Below are 16,077 nucleotides of genomic sequence, written 5' to 3' on the forward strand. Positions count from 1 at the left end.
ACTGGGCACTCTGAATCTTCGCACTTGAAGTAGGCCTCCACAAAGCCGTGCTGGTCTCCTGGGACTACAAGACCATCTGTAGTCAGAAGAGATCTGCCCAGGAGACCAGCGGAATAGAAGAGTTTCCTCCCGAAACCTGCTGGAATATCTGGGCTTATGCTATGCACGTTTGCCTCACAAATAGGCAAAAAGATGTGTCCTGGATGGCTGTGAGTCAGTGTCTCCCCACCTGAGTGTTCATGTACAGAAGGGGCTTAGCCCCGTTTGACACCTGCCCCTACAAGGGCTGCCTGAGAAAGGAGATGGAGGCTCACATTGTTAAGGAATGCCTCTGTGCTTGCAGGGTCTGGCTCCTGTCTTCTCCATTCCTCCACAGGTTTGCCGCTCCTGCATAGACGACCGTCCAGAGGACTTTCAACACCAACTCTGAGGTGCTGGTGGTGTGTCGTCTGTGCAGTGAAACAGGCCCTGTGGGAAGGACGTAATATCTGTTTATTCGGTATTATCACGTCTGGGGACGGATACTCCCCCTGCTGGAGCCCGAGTCCAAGTGCTTTTATTCTCTTATTGATATGATTGTTGAGCCATTATAATTGTTTTTAATGAAATTAATTGTTTTAAAGGGACTTGTTTTTCTGTTGTTTTGAATGTTTGATGTTTTTTTTGTTTTTTAATTGTCTAAAGCATTGACCATTATTATCCCTTTAAATGCATTTATTATTATTATTATTATTATTATTATTATTATTATTATTATTATTTATCTGATGCATTTTCTGTTAATATTCAATGCATTCAACTGTTTTTGTAAAATTTTGCTGGTTTCGCAGTTTGCCACTTATTCACAAATTTAATTGTTTTTATTGCTTTTATGCACTTGTTTATTGAGTTCATTTTGTGTTTTTTATTTTTCAAACACCTTAGGATTTTAAAAGTTTTAAAGGATTTTAGAACTGAATTTAAAAAAATGAATCAAGTATTAAAATGTGTTTGGTTTTATCCTTGTAAATGTAAAATAATGTTTTTAATGTAAATTATTGTATTTTAAAATAACATGATTTATTGAAATTGGTTGTTTTTAAATGCACTTGGTGATTTGTTATTGCTTTGTTTTTTTTAATCACACGTATTAAAATTTGACGTTTTATATTTCCAATGTAAAATACTATACCAAATTAAACAGTATTTTAAATGTTTAAATGCACAGGGTTTTTGATTTCATTGTTTAAAGAATGTTACTTTTATGATTTGACCGTTTAAAAAATAATAAATACATTAGACTGTTTTGTTTTAGTAGCATGTTTTGTTTTTTATTTGTTTAATGCATTTACCATTATGACACAATACATCAGATTGTTCTGAATTGTTTTTCTTTCAGTGTTCATGGATATTTGTTTTAGTTCAATGCACTAATGGTTCTATTAATGCACTGATTCTTTTTTTTTCTTGGTTCTTATTGACACTTGGATGATTTTAAAATTAACTTTAGAAGAATTTTAAAGATGAGAATTAAAATGTGATTGTTTTAACTTTGTGTAAAATACTCCAACAGTAAAACAGTAATAAAGGGGAAGGAGTCTCAAAATTTAATTATGTATTAATTTTGGCATGGATAGTTCTCCATATATTATAGATGATAGCTTGACCCAAATTATACCTATTGAATATTAAATTCAGAGAAGCTACAGAATACTGTTTTATTGTTTAAAGTATTTTACATTTTACAAATAAAAACATTTCAAATTTTTAATACTTGTGATTAAAAACTTTTTTTAAATCAATTCTTAAAATCACTTAAAAATTTTAAAATCTTTGTGATTTAACGAAAACAAAAAACTTAACTTCAAATAAACAAGTGCACAAAACAACAAAACATACGTGATTAAAGCAAAACTGCTAACCAACATAATAGTCAAATACATTGAAAATAACTGAAAATGCACTGGACAAAATAAAAAAACAATTAAAAAGGTAAAAATAAAAAACAAACAAAAACGGTCCAATGCATTTAAAATTAAATCCAAAACGGACAATGTATTTGACAAAAAAATAGAACAAAACTAAACCAAAAAAGCCCTAAACAATTAGTGTTTTAAAAACAACTAAATCTTTAAAAACAATTAAAATTCATTTTAAAATATAATCATTCATAAAACAATTAAAAGATCTTGGACTCGGGGTCCAGCATTGGGAGATGACCGTCCCCGGAGGTGGGGTCCCATCACGGGATCCTGAGCTCCCCCAGATATTTTATTTGCCTGTTTTTAAAGGCTTCATCCTTTGCCCCTCTGATGAACCTCCAGATTGACATAATCCCTAACTAGTACCATGTCCCTCCGCGCGATGACAATTGGGTCCAGCTCCTGCTTATTGAATAGACAGATGTTCCGTCCCTCCCACAGGGCCTGTTTCACTGTGCAGACGACACGCCACCAGCACCTCAGGGTTGTCGATGTAATTCCTCTGGCTGGTCCATAGAGGATCTGCTGTGTGCTAATATTACTGTTTTATTGGGTAGAGTATTTTACAATCAATAATAAAAACATTCAAAACAAATCTTAATACTTATGATTAAAAAAAATTAAAATCAATTCTTAAAATCACTTAAAAAATTAAAAATCTTAAGTGATTAACGTAAACAGAATACAAAAAACTAATGTGTGCTAATATTACTGTTTTATTTGGTAAAGTATTTTACATTTCAAAGATAAAAACATTCAAACAAATTTTAATACTCATGACTAAAAATTTTTTAAATCAATTCTTAAAATCACTTCAAAAATTTTAAAATCTTAGTGATTAACATAAACAATATATATGAACTGCAAATAAACAAGTGCACAAAACAAAACAAACGTGATTAAAGCAAACTGCTACCAACAAAGGAGTCAAATACATTGAAAATAACTGAAAATGCACCGGACAAAACAAAAAACAAATAAAACAAAAAAATAAAAAACAAACCAAAACAGTCCGATGCATTTTAAAATTAAATCCAAACGGTCAATGTATTTCACAAAAAAATTGAACATAACAGCCAAAAGAAACAAACAAAACAAGTGCTTTTAAAAACAACTAAATCTTTACAAACAGTTAAAATTCGATTTTTAAAATTAATTTTAAAAAGCAATATTCATAAAAGGGTTAAAATACTGTTTTATTGGGAAAGTATTTTACATTTCAATAATAAAAACAATCAAAACAAATTTAAATACTTATGATTTAAAATTTGTTAAAATCAATATTCTAAAATCACTTAACATTTTTAAAATCTTAGTGATTAACGTAAACAATTACTTGAACTCAAATAAACAAGTGCACAAAACAACAAAACAAACGTGATTAAAGCAAACTGCTACCAACAAAAAAAGTCAACTACATTGAAAATAACTGAAAATGCAACGGACAAATAAAAAAACAATTAAAAAGGTGAAATATATTACATGCAATGTCTTTGCTAAGGCGCTGCACTACATTTTACGCCGCCGTCTCCGCACGTAAACGCTTTGCCGTGCAGGAATTTGGATGATAACGATGAACCAATGGTACAGCGGTATGTAAATAAGCTGAGCATCATGGGTAAAAGTGTACCTCAAGTGTTGCCTAATCTTTCTCATCAATACATGACGCAGTTACAGCAAACCCAAAGGACCACCAGTATCGACACTCCCGTGTAGAGAAGATGTGCAATCAAGGGGCGTGGCGCACAGTACCCCACCGTGTGACGGAAGAACCCGCTCTGAGGCAGGGTGTGGGCCGGCCCGTGTACAACTCATACTTACCTGGCAGGGGAGACACCATGATCATGAAGGTGGTTCACCCAGGGCGAGGCTCGGCCATTGCACTCCGGCTGTGCTGACCCCTGCGAATTCCCCAAATGTGGGAATCTCGACTGCATAATTTCTGGTAGTGGGGGACTGCGTTCGCGCTCTCCCCTGATCCCGCGGTACAAAGACAGATGCTCTTGCGCTGCTCACAGGCGCCCCTGCGGCTCCGCGCTTTCCATTACGCCTGCAAGCGTCACTGTGACTGTGAGCTGCTGTCTCGCTAAGTTCTCCCCTCCTCTCACCGTTTCTACTCGTTTCTTCGGTCCCTTACAATCTCCACCGAACCCCGCCCTACAAAGCTAAACGCTCACTCTTCATTTCTCATTCATGGGAAGCAACGCAAGATACACACTCCAATCCTGGCTAATTGATACTAAAAGTCAATCCCGTTCTGAACAAAACACGAATCTCAATGAAGCGCTGTGAACACGAGCTTCAAACTGACGAGCATCAGGCGTGTTCCGCCTGCTCTGCCCATGAGCCTCTCTAAAAAAGAAAAAGAAGAAAAGAAGGGCAGTAATTGAAGGTACATGTTAGACTATGTCTATGGCTAAGATAATCTTTTCTTTTCTGCTTATGTCTCTGAATATAGTCTCCTTAAACACTCGGGGGATTAATGACGGAGTCAAGTGCCAGGCTGTCTTTGATTTCTTTCTCCAGGGTAGAGGGGATGTGTTCATGTTGCAAGAATGTGGCCTGACTTATCAAGATAAATATAAGAAGTTTGAGGACATGTGGACTGGGGGGATTTCTGTGTGGTCTGGGGATAATAACAATAGGGCTTCAGGGGTTGCTATACTCTTTAAAGGGGGGACCCCCAACATTGAAAGGGTACAGAGGGTGATCGATGGGAGATTGTTGTGCGTGGACATTGTATTGAGAGGAAATCTAATCAGGTTAATTAATGTTTATTGCCCTACAGATGTGACGGGCCGGGGTGATCTTTTTAGGGCCTTGTCTCCCCTGTTGTTGTGTGGGAGGGATGTCATTGTGGGAGGGGATTTTAACTGTATTTTGGACAGAAAAGATCGGCAGTCCGTATCTGCAGTAAAATTAGATTCTAGCTCCCACTTATTAAATGACATATTGAAAGATTTTAAACTAGTTGACGCATATAGAAGTAAACACCCTAGCTCCCCAGGGTTTACGTGGTCGGGACGCAGTACTAGCTCCCGAATTGATTTTGTATTTGCGTCAGTAAGGGTCCATATCATTGATGCCTCTCTTCGGCCAGCATGTTTTACTGACCACCAGGCATTGGATTGTCAAGTGAGATTCCAGGGGGGTGCTGCTTTTGGCCCGGGTATTTGGAAATTAAACCTAAAATTACTAGAAAACCCTAAAATAGTAGATCGTTACAAGGAAAAATTAACCCAGTGGTCATCCTTACAATTTTTATATGGGACAATGGGAGAATGGTTGGAGGAGGTAAAAGGGAGAACCAAGGCCTTTTTTATTGCGGAGGGGCGTAAGGTTGCAGCTAGACGGAGAGCCTTTTTAGCCAGAAAACAGGGAAAACTACAGCGTTATTACACCATGCTGCATAGCGGCTTTGATGTTGCCGTGGATATCGCTAATCTAAAGAAAGATATGATGAGGATTGCTGAAGAGAGAAGCCGAGGTACCTTGTTAAGGAGCAGAGTACAATTCCTAGAAGAAAATGAAAAGTGTACCCGTTTCTTTTTTAGGAAGGTGGCCCGCTCAAAAACCATTATGGAGAGTATAGTGGATGAAGAACAGAGAGAAATGGCAGATTCCAGGGATATGCTCTCCTATGTTGAGGCATTTTACACCAAGTTATACAGCCCCTCACAAGTAGAAAAGGATTCTGTTTCCCCCTTTTTATCTAAAATAGAACAAACTTTGAGTAAGGTGGACAGGGACAGCTTGGAGAAAGAGCTCACAGTTGAGGAGCTGAGGAAGGCGGTAGAGAGTATGCAAAATGATAAATCTCCAGGTGCTGATGGCCTCCCGAAAGAGTTTTATTGTGCCTTTTGGGATCTGCTTTGTAACCCACTACTCCAAATCTTCAATGACAGTCTTCAAAAAGGTCTGCTCCCTGACTCCTTAAGAGAAGGTGTTATCTCTCTCCTTCATAAAAAGGGCAATAAGCAAGACATAACAAATTGGAGGCCTCTCAGTTTGTTAGGAGTGGACACAAAAATCTTGTCCAAGGCCCTCTTCTTGTGTTTACAGCCAGTTGTGGCCACAGTGCTAGGCACAGAACAATCTTGTGGAATTCCAGGCCGCTTAATGGCAGATAATCTGTCTCTGCTAAGAGATGTGTGCTTGTTTTCAGAGGAACGTTCTCTCCCCCTTTGTATTTTAGCCTTAGATTTTGAGAAAGCATTTGACCATCTAAATCATGAGTTTTTAAAATCTGTTCTTATGAAAATGAATTTGGGCCAAGTTTTTAGAGCTTGGGTAGATTTGTTGTACACTGGCAGCAAAAGTAGAGTCTTAGTAAATGGTTTTAAATCCGAGCCATTTAATATTGCTTCAGGAGTTAGACAGGGCTGCCCACTATCGCCGCTGCTTTTTGTTTTAGCAATGGAGCCACTTGTTTGTGCCCTTCGTCAGAATTGGGCGATTAGGGGATTTCCTGTGCCTGGTAGTGGAGGCAGGGAGGTCAAATTGACCCTCTATATGGATGATGTTACCCTATTGCTTGTTGATAATGTCTCGGTAGAGAAAGCACTGCAGACTTGTGACCAATTTTCTTTGGCCTCTAGTGTACAGATTAACAAAGAAAAAAGTGAGCTCTATTACCATAATTGGAGAGAGTCCAGAATGGATCATGGGCTTCGATTGCAGAAGGACAGAATAAAAATTCTGGGTGTGTTTTTTGGACAGGGGATGGAGGTAATTAATTGGGAAAACAAAATCCCTATTATTACCAGAAAACTTTACCAGTGGAGTGACAGAGATCTCACCATGACAGGAAAAATCTTGGTCATAAAATCAGAACTTTTATCCACCTTGAATTTCTTGGCTACTACCTTTCCTATCCCTTGTAGGTGCATAGTTGTTGTTCGGAGGCTTATGTTCCAGTTTTTATGGGGAGGGAAACAAGAGAGGTTGAGGAGGGAAATATTGTATAGAGCCCCAGAATTGGGGGGAAAGGGTGTACCAGATGTTGGTAAAAAACTGCGGTGTTTATTTTTTTCTTTTATCTTGAAAGGTTGTTTAACCACCCCCAGTGAACGTGTTTGGACCTTTTTTGCCCGTCTCTGGGTGGGCAGAGAGGTGCTCAGGGTATGTGGCACAAGGATAAGCTTAGACACCCCCTTCTCGGATACATGCCCCCCTCCCTATGAGTTAGTTAGAGTTTTTTTAAGAATCTATGTTCATAGTAGCATCCCTCCTGACAAAGTTAATGCCCATAGTTTGGAAACCTTGCTTTCGGTAGATGGGGAGAGACTAACACCGGCTGGTCTTTTGACGGAGACCCAGACAAGAATAGCATGGAAACGCATCTCTTCTGGCTTTCTTATTAATGCCCATAAAGATCTGGCCTGGAGTATAGCACATCAGTGTTTGTCGATTAGAGAATTTTTATATAAACGGGGTATTACCCCCAGCCCTCACTGTGTTAGACCTGGCTGTTTTGGAGGAGTCGGTCTCACACTTATTGTTACAATGTTTGTTTGCAAAAACTTTTTGGGCCCTTTTTGACAAAAACTCCTCTCTCCTATACTCCTTCGTGTATATTATATGGACTTTTTGAAATGAACCTTCCGCCCCCCACACGAAATAGAATCTGGGCCTTGGTAAATTGTGGTAAAGATGCTCTATTGCGAGCCAGAAATATGTTGGCTATCAAGGGGCTTCAGGTCCCAGTAGAATACGTGGGTAAATTGGCAGTTTCTATAGCTAAAGATTATTTTCTAAGAGATGTGGGTAAGGTGGGCAAAGAGGAGGCAGTCTTATGGTGGAAAATCGAGGAAGGAGGGGAGCTGGCTAGGGGCGTTTTGCAATAAAATTGTGTTGGGCTGTGTAATGGATATATGTTAATTTTTTTTGGCAAAATGTATAATTTGTATATAGTTTTATTTTTAGGGTGTTTTTTTCTATGCACTTGCACTTTTATTGGAAATAGTTTTTTTTTTTCCTCCTCTTAAAAAATACACTTTCCAATGGAGATAGTAATTATGTAGTTAAACAAAAATAGGATGTGACAGTTGTCATTGTTTAAGTATATATTTTTTTTACTCCATGGTTATTTCTGTATCATTGAATATTTAAATTCTTTCACCTAGAGTAACTCCTATTGAGTATTTAGGTGGAAATGTATATCTGCACAGTTTAGCTTTCATAGTTTTAGCACATGATTTTAGGATATGAAATGTGAGTTGTTTGAGTGAAAATGAAAAGATGTAAATGAACTGCAGGTATTTTGAATTGAATCAATAAAGTATTTTAAAAATTGAAAAATTGAAAAATTGGTTCACCCAGGGCGAGGCTCGGCCATTGCACTCCGGCTGTGCTGACCCCTGCGAATTCCCCAAATGTGGGAATCTCGACTGCATAATTTCTGGTAGTGGGGGACTGCGTTCGCGCTCTCCCCTGATCCCGCGGTACAAAGACAGATGCTCTTGCGCTGCTCACAGGCGCCCCTGCGGCTCCGCGCTTTCCATTACGCCTGCAAGCGTCACTGTGACTGTGAGCTGCTGTCTCGCTAAGTTCTCCCCTCCTCTCACCGTTTCTACTCGTTTCTTCGGTCCCTTACAATCTCCACCGAACCCCGCCCTACAAAGCTAAACGCTCACTCTTCATTTCTCATTCATGGAAAGCAACGCAAGATACACACTCCAATCCTGGCTAATTGATACTAAAAGATTCAAGTCAATCCCATTCTGAACAAAACACGAATCTCAATGAAGCGCTGTGAACACGAGCTTCAAACTGACGAGCATCAGGCGTGTTCCGCCTGCTCTGCCCATGAGCACACCGAAGTCTCTTACTCGGCTTCACACGACTCGCACCCAGCTGTCAATTCACAACAGACCTCATCCCTCATCTCTGTGACTGCCTTATGATTGCAGCTCAACGGGGCATTTCACATGGCAGTGTATACGACACATGATCTGCTGTACACACTTCAATTTCGCAGAGCATCGCCATCCACCTGCAGTACGTACAAGCAAAGGACTTTTATAATAGACATGTGTATATAGTCCCCACCGTCAGCTCGGACAGTGGTGAGACTGCCCTGTATGACAGTATTAGATAAGCCCATGCGTTTCAGGGCAGGGTTGCCAGACTGGGGGTAAACCCAAGCCATGGGGGGAAATATTGCAAGCGGGGAAACGTGCGGGGAAAGGCTATCAAACAGGGGGCAACAGTAAGAAACAGGGGGTTCTTTTGCTCATTTTTATCTTCCCTGTGCTCTCACAACGTTTTGAAATATGAAGCCTGCCCTCGAACAGTGATGATGGACTACCCGACTCGCCAATAATATTGGGTTCTGGTGCACTGAAATACAAGAGCTGCTGGATTTGTGTGTTTTCTTACCCCCTCACTATAGTTTTTCAAATGTTTAAACAACTGCACTTATATTCAAGGTTTGTTTTTCTTCATGTATTTTACTGGTTTACATTTCTCTCAGCAGCCTGTTGAATGATTCTTCTGCTTTCAAAATAAAATTAAAACAGGATGAATGCCCACACCTGAAAATACAATATATGCAATATTATGCATCATAGTGATGCAACCTCCTTTCATACTGCATGTCAATTGACATCCTTACTTAAATGCACACCTTCTCAAGATTGCGCTTGACTGGCTTGGCAGGCACTCAGCTACAGCTGTTCTCTCAATACAATGTGTTCGTGTTGTAAAATATAGTTCCGGTCTGCCACAACATTGTGTGTTAGCAGGGACTGTCTGCGGCGCGCTGGTGTGTCCCGGGCTTTAGAGCAGAGAGAGAGACAGGTCAAAGGTAAATATAAAAGTCTGAAACGGATATTGCCTTCCCTTTAAGTAGAGTGTCAGGGACAGCTTCTTTGCTTACGGCCATACTAGCCTGAATACGCCCGATCTCGTCCGATATTGGAAGCTAAGCAGGCTCGGGCCTGGTCAGTACTTGGATGGGAGACCGCCTGGGAATACCAGGTGCTGTAAGCTTTTGCACCTTTTACACACCAGAGGGCGACAAATCACGAGTTTTAACTTTGGATACACACAATTTCATCATTATTTCAGATTTTACTTCCCCAAATACACAGACATACACAAGATGTTGTTCTCCAACGAAAACGGTCCTAAGTAACTAGGATACATTCGTAAATAAATTGAGCATCATGGGTAAAACGAACTAAAGTTGCCTCATCTTTTTCATCAATAAGTGACACAATTACAGCAACACAAAACTGAACTCCACCGTACAAAGTTCAATGCTCACAAGGAACCTCATTCAACACACACGGTTCATTTCCCATTCATGCAAAGCACGAAAGTGTAAAACTTGGGAACATACTTGAGACTAAAGATTACATTCAATCTCATTCAAGGCACGAATGTGAATGAAACGGGATGAAATAACTGAAATTATGCCTGCCCTCGAACTGTGATGATGGACTACCCGACTCGCCAATAATATTGGGTTCTGGTGCACTGAAATACAAGAGCTGCTGGATTTGTGTGTTTTCTTACCCCCTCACTATAGTTTTTCAAATGTTTAAACAACTGCACTTATATTCAAGGTTTGTTTTTCTTCATGTATTTTACTGGTTTACATTTCTCTCAGCAGCCTGTTGAATGATTCTTCTGCTTTCAAAATAAAATTAAAACAGGATGAATGCCCACACCTGAAAATACAATATATGCAATATTATGCATCATAGTGATGCAACCTCCTTTCATACTGCATGTCAATTGACATCCTTACTTAAATGCACACCTTCTCAAGATTGCGCTTGACTGGCTTGGCAGGCACTCAGCTACAGCTGTTCTCTCAATACAATGTGTTCGTGTTGTAAAATATAGTTCCGGTCTGCCACAACATTGTGTGTTAGCAGGGACTGTCTGCGGCGCGCTGGTGTGTCCCGGGCTTTAGAGCAGAGAGAGAGACAGGTCAAAGGTAAATATAAAAGTCAGAAACGGATATTGCCTTCCCTTTAAGTAGAGTGTCAGGGACAGCTTCCCTTGCTTACGGCCATACTAGCCTGAATACGCCCGATCTCGGAAGCTAAGCAGGCTCGGTCCTGGTCAGTACTTGGATGGGAGACCGCCTGGGAATACCAGGTGCTGTAAGCTCTTGCACCTTTTACACACCAGAGGGCGACAAATCACGATTTTTAACTTTGGATACACACAATTTCATCATTATTTCAGATTTTACTTCCCCAAATACACAGACATACAATAGATGTTGTTCTCCAACGAAAACGGTCCTAAGTAACTAGGATACATTCGTAAATAAATTGAGCATCATGGGTAAAACGAACTAAAGTTGCCTCACCTTTTTCGTCAATAAGTGACACAATTACAGCAACACTAAACTGAACTCCACCGTACAAAGTTCAATGCTCACAAGGAACCTCATTCAACACACACGGTTCATTTCCCATTCATGCAAAGCACGAAAGTGTAAAACTTGGGAACATACTTGAGACTAAAGATTACATTCAATCTCATTCAAGGCACGAATGTGAATGAAACGGGATGAAATAACTGAAATTATGCCTGCCCTCGAACTGTGATGATGGACTACCCGACTCGCCAATAATATTGGGTTCTGGTGCACTGAAATACAAGAGCTGCTGGATTTGTGTGTTTTCTTACCCCCTCACTATAGTTTTTCAAATGTTTAAACAACTGCACTTATATTCAAGGTTTGTTTTTCTTCATGTATTTTACTGGTTTACGTTTCTCTCAGCAGCCTGTTGAATGATTCTTCTGCTTTCAAAATAAAATTAAAACAGGATGAATGCCCACACCTGAAAATACAATATATGCAATATTATGCATCATAGTGATGCAACCTCCTTTCATACTGCATGTCAATTGACATTCTTACTTAAATGCACACCTTCTCAAGATTGCGCTTGACTGGCTTGGCAGGCACTCAGCTACAGCTGTTCTCTCAATACAATGTGTTCGTGTTGTAAAATACAGTTCCGGTCTGCCACAACATTGTGTGTTAGCAGGGACTGTCTGCGGCGCGCTGGTGTGTCCCGGGCTTTAGAGCAGAGAGAGAGACAGGTCAAAGGTAAATATAAAAGTCAGAAACGGATATTGCCTTCCCTTTAAGTAGAGTGTCAGGGACAGCTTCTCTCGCTTACGGCCATACTAGCCTGAATACGCCCGATCTCGTCCGATCTTGGAAGCTAAGCAGGCTCGGGCCTGGTCAGTACTTGGATGGGAGACTGCCTGGGAATACCAGGTGCTTTAAGCTTTTGCACCTTTTACACACCAGAGGGCGACAAATCACAAGTTGTAACTTTGGATACACACAATTTCATCATTATTTCAGATTTTACTTCCCCAAATACACAGACATACAATAGATGTTGTTCTCCAACGAAAACGGTCGTAAGTAACTAGGATACATTCGTAAATAAATTGAGCATCATGGGTAAAACGAACTAAAGTTGCCTCATCTTTTTCGTCAATAAGTGACACAATTACAGCAACACAAAACTGAACTCCACCGTACAAAGTTCAATGCTCACAAGGAACCTCATTCAACACACACGGTTCATTTCCCATTCATGCAAAGCACGAAAGTGTAAAACTTGGGAACATACTTGAGACTAAAGATTACATTCAATCTCATTCAAGGCACGAATGTGAATGAAACGGGATGAAATAACTGAAATTATGCCTGCCCTCGAACTGTGATGATGGACTACCCGACTCGCCAATAATATTGGGTTCTGGTGCACTGAAATACAAGAGCTGCTGGATTTGTGTGTTTTCTTACCCCCTCACTATAGTTTTTCAAATGTTTAAACAACTGCACTTATATTCAAGGTTTGTTTTTCTTCATGTATTTTACTGGTTTACGTTTCTCTCAGCAGCCTGTTGAATGATTCTTCTGCTTTCAAAAAACAATTAAAACAGGATGAATGCCCACACCTGAAAATACAATATATGCAATATTATGCATCATAGTGATGCAACCTCCTTTCATACTGCATGTCAATTGACATTCTTACTTAAATGCACACCTTCTCAAGATTGCGCTTGACTGGCTTGGCAGGCACTCAGCTACAGCTATTCTCTCAATACAATGTGTTCGTGTTGTAAAATACAGTTCCGGTCTGCCACAACATTGTGTGTTAGCAGGGACTGTCTGCGGCGCGCTGGTGTGTCCCGGGCTTTAGAGCAGAGAGAGAGACAGGTCAAAGGTAAATATAAAAGTCAGAAACGGATATTGCCTTCCCTTTAAGTAGAGTGTCAGGGACAGCTTCTCTCGCTTACGGCCATACTAGCCTGAATACGCCCGATCTCGTCCGATCTTGGAAGCTAAGCAGGCTCGGGCCTGGTCAGTACTTGGATGGGAGACTGCCTGGGAATACCAGGTGCTTTAAGCTTTTGCACCTTTTACACACCAGAGGGCGACAAATCACAAGTTTTAACTTTGGATACACACAATTTCATCATTATTTCAGATTTTACTTCCCCAAATACACAGACATACAATAGATGTTGTTCTCCAACGAAAACGGTCCTAAGTAACTAGGATACATTCGTAAATAAATTGAGCATCATGGGTAAAACGAACTAAAGTTGCCTCATCTTTTTCGTCAATAAGTGACACAATTACAGCAACACAAAACTGAACTCCACCGTACAAAGTTCAATGCTCACAAGGAACCTCATTCAACACACACGGTTCATTTCCCATTCATGCAAAGCACGAAAGTGTAAAACTTGGGAACATACTTGAGACTAAAGATTACATTCAATCTCATTCAAGGCACGAATGTGAATGAAACGGGATGAAATAACTGAAATTATGCCTGCCCTCGAACTGTGATGATGGACTACCCGACTCGCCAATAATATTGGGTTCTGGTGCACTGAAATACAAGAGCTGCTGGATTTGTGTGTTTTCCTACCCCCTCACTATAGTTTTTCAAATGTTTAAACAACTGCACTTATATTCAAGGTTTGTTTTTCTTCATGTATTTTACTGGTTTACATTTCTCTCAGCAGCCTGTTGAATGATTCTTCTGCTTTCAAAATAAAATTAAAACAGGATGAATGCCCACACCTGAAAATACAATATATGCAATATTATGCATCATAGTGATGCAACCTCCTTTCATACTGCATGTCAATTGACATCCTTACTTAAATGCACACCTTCTCAAGTTTGCGCTTGACTGGCTTGGCAGGCACTCAGCTACAGCTGTTCTCTCAATACAATGTGTTCGTGTTGTAAAATATAGTTCCGGTCTGCCACAACATTGTGTGTTAGCAGGGACTGTCTGCGGCGCGCTGGTGTGTCCCGGGCTTTAGAGCAGAGAGAGAGACAGGTCAAAGGTAAATATAAAAGTCAGAAACGGATATTGCCTTCCCTTTAAGTAGAGTGTCAGGGACAGCTTCCCTCGCTTACGGCCATACTAGCCTGAATACGCCCGATCTCATCTGATCTTGGAAGCTAAGCAGGCTCAGGCCTGGTCAGTACTTGGATGGGAGACCGCCTGGGAATACCAGGTGCTGTAAGCTCTTGCACCTTTTACACACCAGAGGGCGACAAATCACGAGTTTTAACTTTGGATACACACAATTTCATCATTATTTCAGATTTTACTTCCCCAAATACACAGACATACAATAGATGTTGTTCTCCAACGAAAACGGTCCTAAGTAACTAGGATACATTCGTAAATAAATTGAGCATCATGGGTAAAACGAACTAAAGTTGCCTCATCTTTTTCGTCAATAAGTGACACAATTACAGCAACACAAAACTGAACTCCACCGTACAAAGTTCAATGCTCACAAGGAACCTCATTCAACACACACGGTTCATTTCCCATTCATGCAAAGCACGAAAGTGTAAAACTTGGGAACATACTTGAGACTAAAGATTACATTCAATCTCATTCAAGGCACGGATGTGAATGAAACGGGATGAAATAACTGAAATTATGCCTGCCCTCGAACTGTGATGATGGACTACCCGACTCGCCAATAATATTGGGTTCTGGTGCACTGAAATACAAGAGCTGCTGGATTTGTGTGTTTTCTTACCCCCTCACTATAGTTTTTCAAATGTTTAAACAACTGCACTTATATTCAAGGTTTGTTTTTCTTCATGTATTTTACTGGTTTACATTTCTCTCAGCAGCCTGTTGAATGATTCTTCTGCTTTCAAAATAAAATTAAAACAGGATGAATGCCCACACCTGAAAATACAATATATGCAATATTATGCATCATAGTGATGCAACCTCCTTTCATACTGCATGTCAATTGACATCCTTACTTAAATGCACACCTTCTCAAGATTGCGCTTGACTGGCTTGGCAGGCACTCAGCTACAGCTGTTCTCTCAATACAATGTGTTCGTGTTGTAAAATATAGTTCCGGTCTGCCACAACATTGTGTGTTAGCAGGGACTGTCTGCGGCGCGCTGGTGTGTCCCGGGCTTTAGAGCAGAGAGAGAGACAGGTCAAAGGTAAATATAAAAGTCAGAAACGGATATTACCTTCCCTTTAAGTAGAGTGTCAGGGACAGCTTCCCTTGCTTACGGCCATACTAGCCTGAATACGCCCGATCTCGGAAGCTAAGCAGGCTCGGTCCTGGTCAGTACTTGGATGGGAGACCGCCTGGGAATACCAGGTGCTGTAAGCTCTTGCACCTTTTACACACCAGAGGGCGACAAATCACGATTTTTAACTTTGGATACACACAATTTCATCATTATTTCAGATTTTACTTCCCCAAATACACAGACATACAATAGATGTTGTTCTCCAACGAAAACGGTCCTAAGTAACTAGGATACATTCGTAAATAAATTGAGCATCATGGGTAAAACGAACTAAAGTTGCCTCATCTTTTTCGTCAATAAGTGACACAATTACAGCAACACAAAACTGAACTCCACCGTACAAAGTTCAATGCTCACAAGGAACCTCATTCAACACACACGGTTCATTTCCCATTCATGCAAAGCACGAAAGTGTAAAACTTGGGAACATACTTGAGACTAAAGATTACATTCAATCTCATTCAAGGCACGAATGTGAATGAAACGGGATGAAATAACTGAAATTATGCCTGCCCTCGA

The 16,077-nt window shown here is 40.2% G+C and overlaps 5 non-coding genes and 3 pseudogenes across 5 annotated transcripts; all 8 read left to right on the forward strand.

Moving 5' to 3' along the window:
* The first annotated feature begins 3,774 nt into the window (after positions 1 to 3,774).
* LOC136757777 (U1 spliceosomal RNA) lies at positions 3,775 to 3,938 on the forward strand. The gene has a single exon (XR_010819601.1). It is a non-coding gene; the product is annotated as a U1 spliceosomal RNA (small nuclear RNA).
* Positions 3,939 to 8,204: 4,266 nt separating this feature from the next.
* Positions 8,205 to 8,396, forward strand: LOC136757793 (uncharacterized; annotated as a pseudogene).
* A 1,438-nt stretch (positions 8,397 to 9,834) lies between these two features.
* On the forward strand, positions 9,835 to 9,953 carry LOC136757172 (5S ribosomal RNA). Its single transcript, XR_010819212.1, has one exon. It is a non-coding gene; the product is annotated as a 5S ribosomal RNA (ribosomal RNA).
* A 1,022-nt stretch (positions 9,954 to 10,975) lies between these two features.
* Positions 10,976 to 11,084, forward strand: LOC136757697 (uncharacterized; annotated as a pseudogene).
* Positions 11,085 to 12,106: 1,022 nt separating this feature from the next.
* Positions 12,107 to 12,225, forward strand: LOC136757440 (5S ribosomal RNA). Its single transcript, XR_010819466.1, has one exon. It is a non-coding gene; the product is annotated as a 5S ribosomal RNA (ribosomal RNA).
* A 1,022-nt stretch (positions 12,226 to 13,247) lies between these two features.
* Positions 13,248 to 13,366, forward strand: LOC136757441 (5S ribosomal RNA). Its single transcript, XR_010819467.1, has one exon. It is a non-coding gene; the product is annotated as a 5S ribosomal RNA (ribosomal RNA).
* A 1,022-nt stretch (positions 13,367 to 14,388) lies between these two features.
* LOC136756045 (5S ribosomal RNA) lies at positions 14,389 to 14,507 on the forward strand. The gene has a single exon (XR_010818150.1). It is a non-coding gene; the product is annotated as a 5S ribosomal RNA (ribosomal RNA).
* A 1,022-nt stretch (positions 14,508 to 15,529) lies between these two features.
* LOC136757698 (uncharacterized) lies at positions 15,530 to 15,638 on the forward strand (annotated as a pseudogene).
* The last annotated feature ends 439 nt before the right edge of the window (positions 15,639 to 16,077 follow it).

This window comes from Amia ocellicauda, chromosome 8 (assembly GCF_036373705.1).
Source record: "Amia ocellicauda isolate fAmiCal2 chromosome 8, fAmiCal2.hap1, whole genome shotgun sequence".
NCBI lineage: Eukaryota > Metazoa > Chordata > Actinopteri > Amiiformes > Amiidae > Amia > Amia ocellicauda.